Here is an 8,038-nt window from a genome sequence, read left to right on the forward strand (position 1 = left end):
GGATTGTTTCGGTTTTGTTTATGCTCTTTGTTATTTTCTTTTTTCTTTTTCTTTTTTTAAATATTTTTTTCTTTTAATTTTATCCCCTTTTCTCCCCAATTTTCGTGGTATCCAATCGCTAGTAATTACTATCTTGTCTCATCGCTACAACTCCCGTACGGGCTCGGGAGAGACGAAGGTCGAAAGCCATGCGTCCTCCGAAGCACAACCCAACCAAGCCAAGCCGCACTGCTTCTTAACACAGCGCGCCTCCAACCCGGAAGCCAGCCGCACCAATGTGTCGGAGGAAACACCGTGCACCTGGCCCCCTTGGTTAGCGCGCACTGCGCCCGGCCCGCCACAGGAGTCGCTGGAGCGCGATGAGACAAGGATATCCCTACCGGCCAAACCCTCCCTGACCCGGACGACGCTAGGCCAATTGTGCGTCGCCCCACAGACCTCCCGGTCGCGGCCGGCTGCGACAGAGCCTGGGCGCGAACCCAGAGACTCTGGTGGCGCAGCTAGCACTGCGATGCAGTGCCCTAGACCACTGCGCCACCCGGGAGGCCCCGCTCTTTGTTATTTTGTTCCAGTGTTCAGTTAAATAAAAGTCATGAACACTTACCACGCTGCGCTTTGGTCCGATCCTTCTTCATGCAACGATGACCGTTACAGCAGCTTTGTTTATAAATTGCAGGTCAGATTTCTCTAGGTATTAGGACGCATATTGATAATTTATCTCACGCAAGTTTTATCTGTCCATCTTATCCATCCACAACTACAGAAACACATCATCAATACATACAGTTGAAGTTGACATACACTTAGGTTGGAGTCATTAAAACTTGTTTTTCAACCACTCCACAAATTTCTTGTTAACAAACTATAGTTTTGGCAAGTCGGTTAGGACATCTTGTGCATGACACAAGCAATTTTTCTAACAATTGTTTACAGATAGATTATTTCACTTATAATTCACTGTATCACAATTCCAGTGGGTCAGAAGTTTGCACACACTAAGTTGACTGTGCCTTTAAACAGCTTGGAAAATTCCAGAAAATGATGTCATGGCGTTAGAAGCTTCTGATAGGCTAATTGACATAATTTGAGTCAACTGAAGGTGTACCTGTGGATGTATTTCAAGGCCTACCTTCAAACTCTTTGCTTGACATCATGGGAAAATCAAAAGAAATCAGCCAAGACCTCAGAAAAAAAATTGTAGACCTTCACAAGTCTGGTTCATCCTTGGGAGCAATTTCCAAACGCCTGAAGGTACCACGTTCATCTGTACAAACAATAGTACGCAAGTATAAACACCATGGGACCACGCAGCCGTCATACCACTCAGGAAGGAGACGCATTCTGTCTCCTAGAGATGAACGTACTTTCGTGTGAAAAGTGCAAATCAAAACCCTGACCTCAATCCTATAGGGAATTTGTGGGCAGAACTGAAAAAGCGTGTGCGAGCAAGGAGGCCTACACACCTGATTCAGTTACACAAGCTCTGTCAGGAGGAATGGGCCAAAATTCACCCAACTTATTGTGGGAAGCTTTGTGGAAGGCTACCTGAAACGTTTCACCCAAGTGAAACAATTTAAAGGCAATGCTACCAAATACTAATTGAGTGTATGTAAACTTCTGACCCACTGGGAATGTGATGAAAGTTTTTGATATTTCATAATCACAATTTACATAAATAAGATTTACTGAGTCTGGATTTAACAAAACATAGAAGAAATTATATTACCAAACCAAGATAAATCACATAAAACACAATGTAAAAAGACTTGAAATGATATCATGGGCAGAAAACCTGTGTCTGCACCACCACGTACTCTCACTACTGGTGTCCCCAAGGGCTCAGTTCTAGGCCCTCTCCTCTTCTCTCCATACACCAAGTCACTCGGCTCCGTCATATCCTCATATGGTCTCTCCTATCATTGCTATGCAGATGACAATCAACTACTTTTCTTCTCCCCCCCCCCCCCCCCTTCTGACACCCAGGTGGCGACAGATATCTCCGTTTGGATGTCGGCCCACCACCTCAAGCTCAACCTCAACAAGACAGAACTGCTCTTCCTCCTGGGGAAGGCCTGTCCAATCCAAGACTTCTCCATCATTGTTGACAACTCCACGGGGTCCCCCTCCCAGATTTCAAAGAACCTTGGCGTGACCCTAGACAACACCCTGTCATTATTTTTTTGTGTTTTATTTTTTTATGAACCAAGATGGCGGCGCAGTAGGACATGTATATCTGTCTTTGTCTTATCCCGTGTCTTATCCCTTGTAAATAGCCGGTCTTTTTCGTATATATCTTAATCTCACTTTCTATTTCCGAACTAAATATACTTTCCTGCAACCCGTCTCACCCAATGTTGTACGGATCTGCTATTTTTATTCTTTATAACTGGAACTTCTATCAGGAGCTAGCCAGCTAACTAGCTACTAGTCTTTGTTAGCCACGGCTCGCGGTCCTCGCCTTGTTTTCCCCCGGCATCATTCAGCCTTAGCTCGGACAACACCTGGCAGTCTTACACAGCGCGATATCAACCCAGAGCATATCGGACTGCTTCTCTCTACCATATCACCGTATTCCTGCCACTCAGGATCATCACACGAGATCATAGCTAGCTAGCTGCAAATGAGTGGCTACTGTTAGCTAACGCCTCTGTCCCGAAGCAAGCACCAGCTAGCCTTGAGCTAGCCTCGGGCTAGGCCCAAATACCAGCTAATTCTAGGGCTACAATACCTCCTTTGCCATTTGGCCTGGACCCTTTATTGTCGACACGGAGCCCCGCCGATCCATCACGACTGGACTGCCGACGTGATCGCCCGATGTGGTCTCAACAAGCTATTCTGTTACGATATCGCCGCAGAACCATCTACTAGCCCTGGCCCGCTAGCTTTTCTGAACACTGTGTCCCCTGCTCGCCCAGCTAGTAGTGACTACCGAACAGCATCCTGACTCACCTATTGTTGCTCTTTTGACCCTGTGATCACTCGGCTACACAGCTGACGCACCCTAGACCGTTTCAACAACACGGTACCACACTTTGTTTACCTGTCGGCCCCAGCATCGAACTCAGGTCCTGTATGTACCTAACTGACCCACTCTGCCTATTCATCGCCATTTACCCATTGTTGTCTAATCTCTTCTGATCAACAGCTGTGATTGCTTTATGCTTCTCTCTAATATCAATATGCCTTGTCTACTGCTGTCTTGGCTAGTTTTTATTGTTTTATTTCACTGTAGAGCCCTCAGTCCCGCTCAAAATGCCTTAGATAGCTCTTTCGTCCCACCCCACACACATGATGAGACCTCACCTAGGTTAGTTGATGCCTCCAGAGACGAAACCTCTTTCATCGTCACGCAACGCATAGGTTTACCTCCACTGTACTCACATCCTACCATACCATTGTCTGTACATTATGCCTTGAATCTAATCTACCACGCCCAGAAATCTGCTCCTTTTATTCTCTGTCCCCAACGCACTAGACGACCAGTTCTTATAGCCTTATAGCCGTACCCTTATCCTACTCCTCCTCTGTTCCTCTGGTGATGTAGAGGTTAACTCAGGCCCTGTAGCCCTCAGTTCCACTCCTACTCCCCAGGCGCTATCATTTGTTGACTTCTGTAACCGTAAAAGCCTCGGTTTCATGCATGTTAACATCAGAAGCCTCCTCCCTAAGTTCGTTTTTTTCACTGCTTTAGCACACTCCGCAAACCCTGATGTCCTAGCCGTGTCTGAATCCTGGCATAGGAAGGCCACCAAAAACTGTCAAAGGGGGTGGAATTGCAATCTACTGCAGAGACAGTCTGCAGAGTTCTGTCATGCTATCCAGGTCTGTGCCCAAACAGTTTGAGCTTCTACTTTTAAAAATCCACCTTTCCAGAAACAAGTCTCTCACTGGTGCCACTTGTTACAGACCCCTCTCATCCCCCAGCTGTGCCCTGGACAACATATGTGAATTAATTGCCCCTCATTTATTTTCAGAGCTCGTACTGTTAGGTGACCTAAACTGGGATATGCTTAACACCCCGGCCGCCCTACAATCTAAGCTAGATGCCCTCAATCTCACCCAAATTATCATGGAACCTATCAGGTATAACCCAAATCTGTAAACACAGGCACCCTCATAGATATCATCCTGACCAACCGGCCATCTAAATACACCTCTGCTGTCTTCAACGAGGATCTCAGCGATCACTGCCTCATTGCCTGCGTCCGTAATGGGTATGCGGTCAAATGACCACCCCTCATCACTGTCAAACGCTCCCTAAAACACTTCAGAGAGCAGGCCTTTCTAAATCGACCTGGCCCGGGTATCCTGGAAGGATATTGACCTCATTCCGTCAGTAGAGGATGCCTGGTTATTTTTTTAAAGTGCTTACCTCACCATCTTAAATAAGCATGCCACATTCAAAAAAAATGTTGAACCAGGAACAGATATAGCACTTGGTTCACTCCAGACCTGACTGCCCTTGACCAGCACAAAAACATCCTGTGGCGTATTGCATTAGCATCGAATAGCCCCCGCGATATGCAACTTTTCAGGGAAGTTAGGAACCAATACACACAGGCAGTTAGGAAAGCAAAGGCTAGCTTTTTGAAATAGAAATGTGCATCCTGTAGCACAAACTCCAAAAAGTTCTGGGACACTGTAAAGTCCATGGAGAATAAGAGCACCTCCTCCCAGCTGCCCACTGCACTGAGGCTAGGAAACACTGTCACCACCGATAAATCAACGATAATTGAGAATTTCGATAAGCATTTTTCTACGGCTGGCCATGCTTTCCACCTGGCTACCCCTACCCCGGTCAACACTTCTCCACCTCCCGCAGCAACTTGCCCAAGCCTCCCCATTTCTCCTTCACCCAAATCCAGATATGATGTTCTGAAAGAGCTGCAAAATCTGGACCGCTACAAATCAGCTGGGCTAGACAATCTGGACCCTCTCTTTCTAAATTTTCCGCCGCAATTGTTGAAACCCCTGTTGCTAGCCAGTTCAACATCTCTTTCGTATCATCTGAGATCCCCAAAGATTGGAAAGCTGCCTTGTTCATCCCCCTCTTCAAAGGGGGAGACACTCTAGACCCAAACTGTTACAGCCCTATGTCTATCCTACCCTGCATGTCTAAGGTCTTCAAAAGTCAAGTTAACAAACAGATCACCGACCATTTAGAATCCCACCGTACCTTCTCCGCTATGCAATCTGGTTTCAGAGCTGGTCATGGGTGCACCTCAGCCACGCTCAGGGTCCTAAACGATATCATAACCGCCATCGATAAAAGACAATACTGTGCAGCCATATTCATTGACCTGGACAAGGCTTTTGACTCTGTCAATCGCTGCATTCTTATCGGCAGACTCAACAGCCTTGGTTTCTCAAATGACTGCCTCGCCTGGTTCACCAACTACTTCTCAGACAGAGCTCAGTGTGTCAAATCGGAGGGCCTGTTGTCCGGACCTCTGGCAGTCTCTATGGGGGTGCCACAGGGTGCAATCTCGGGCTGACTCTCTTCTCTGTATACATAAATGATGTCGCTCTTGCTGCTGGTGATTCTCTGATTCACCTCTACGCAGACAACACCCTTCTGTATATTTCTGGCCCTTCTTTGGACACTGTGTTAACTAACCTCCAGACAAGCTTCAATGCCATACAACTCTCCTTCTGTGGCCTCCAACTGCTCTTAAATGCAAGTAAAACTAAATGCATGCTTTTCAACCGAACACTGCCCGCACCTGCCCGCCCGCCTAGCATCACTACTCTGGACGGTTCTGACTTAGAATATGTGGACAACTACAAATACCTAGGTGTCTGGTTAGACTGTAAACTCTCCTTCCAGACTCACATTAAGCATCTCCAATCCAAAATGTTATCTAGAATCAGCTTCCTATTTCGCAACAAAGCATCATTCACTCATGCTACCAAAAATACCCTCGTAAAACTGACTATCCTGCCGATCCTTGACTTCGGCGATGTCATTTACAAAATAGCCTCCAACACTCTACTCAGCAAATTGGATGCAGTCTATCACAGTGCCATTCATTTTGTCACCAAAGCCCAATATACTACCCACCACTGTGACCTGTATGCTCTCGTTGGCTGGTCCTCGCTTCATATTCGTCACCGAACCCACTGGCTCCAGGTCATCTATAAGTCTTTGCTAGGTAAAGCCCCGCCTTATCTCAGCTCACTGGTCACCATAGCAGCACCCACCCGTAGCCAGCACTCCTGCAGGTATATTTCACTGGTCACAGCCAAAGCCAATTCCTCTTTTGGCCGCCTTTCCTTCCAATTCTCTGCTGCCAGTGACTGGAACGAATTGCAAAAATCACTGAGGCTGGAGACTCATATCTCCTTCACTAACTTTAAGCATCAGTTGTCAGAGCAGCTTACAGATCATTGCACCGGTACATAGCCCATCTGTAAATAGCCCACCCAACTACCTCATCCCCATACTGTTATTTATTTTTTTGCCCCAGTATCTCTACTTGCACATTAATCTTCTGCACATCTATCACTCCAGTGTTTAATTGCTAAATTGTAATTATTTTGCCACTATGGCCTATTCATTGCCTTACCTCCCTAATCTTTCTTAATTTGCACACACTGTATATATACTTTTCTATTGTGTTATTGGACTGTACGTTTGTTTATTCCATGTGTAACTCTGTGTTGTTGTTTGTGTCACACTGCTTTGCTTTATCTTGGCCAGGTCGCAGTTGTAAATGAGAACTTGTTCTCAACTGGCCTACCTGGTTAAATAAAGGTGAAAAAAAATTCTCTGCAAACATCAAAGCAGTGACACGCTCCTGCAAGTTCATGCTCTAAAACATCCGTAGAGTATGACCTTACCTCACACAGGAAGCAGCGCCTAATCCAGGCACTTATCGTCTCCCGTCTGGACTACTGCAACTCGCTGTTGGCTGGGCTCCCCGCTTCTGCCATCAAACCGCTGCAATATATCCAGAATGCTGCAGCCCGCCTGGTGTTCAACATTCCCAAGTTCTCCCATGTCACCCCTGCTCCTCCGCATATTCCACTGGCCTCCAGTCGAAGCTCCCATCCACTAAAAGACCGTGATACTTGCCTACGGAACAACAAGAGGAACTGCCCCTCCCTACCTTCAGGCTATGCTCAAATCCTACACCCCAACCCGAACACTCCGTTCTGCCACCAAAGTCTCTTGCCCTCCAACCCCAACGGGAGGGCAGCTCCCGCTCAGCCCAGTCCAAGCTATTCTCTGTCCTGGCACCCCAATGGTGGAACCAGCTTCCCTCTGAAGCTAGGACCGCAGAGTCCCTGCCCATCTTCCCAAAACATCAACCCTACCTCTTCAAAGAGTATTTTAACTAATCCTACAACACTGCCCCAATACACTCCATCCTCAGATATACCCTCCTCCATCTTTACAAAACTTTGTCAATATGACTTGACCATGATAACTGACCATCCATAGTTACTTATAGGAGTTCAGCTTTTTCAACTTGTTCAATGGTCACCCCATGTATGCACAACTCCAGTTGAGGTTTTGAACCAAATGCAATGCTTTTGGTTTTAGATGTATTTAAGACCAGTTTATTGTTAATGACCTATTCTGACTCTAACTATAAGACCCATTCTGACACACTTTGCTAAGAGTCTCAGTGAGCTCACAGGCTGCAGGTGCTGATGTGTAGTGTGCAATCATCAGCATACATTTTAGCTTCTTGTTAAACAAGTGGAAAATAATTTGTAAAATAGAGGAGAGTAGCGTTGTACTGTACATATCTGCTGTCAAAGAATTTCCATTAAAGAATAATCTGAGTTCTATTGGATAAATAACTCTCCAACCATGTGATGGCAGGTGATGTAAAGCCATAACAGGTGAGTTTTTTCAATAACAAATGATGATCAATAACATCAAAGGCTACACTGAAATCTAACAGTACAGCTCTCCAACTATCATCTTACTATCCATTTAGTTTAGCCAATCATCAGTCATCTGGAGTCAGTGGAGTACAAGTTGAGTGACCTTCCCTATATGCATGCTGAAAGTCAGTAGTTAACTTGT

The 8,038-nt window shown here is 46.0% G+C and overlaps 1 pseudogene; it reads left to right on the forward strand.

The window, feature by feature from the left end:
• The window catches only part of LOC120065599, a 45,730-nt pseudogene extending 38,389 nt beyond the window's left edge, over positions 1 to 7,341 (forward strand).
• Positions 7,342 to 8,038: the final 697 nt, after the last annotated feature.

Source organism: Salvelinus namaycush, chromosome 20 (assembly GCF_016432855.1).
Source record: "Salvelinus namaycush isolate Seneca chromosome 20, SaNama_1.0, whole genome shotgun sequence".
In the NCBI taxonomy this organism is placed as follows: Eukaryota; Metazoa; Chordata; class Actinopteri; order Salmoniformes; family Salmonidae; genus Salvelinus; species Salvelinus namaycush.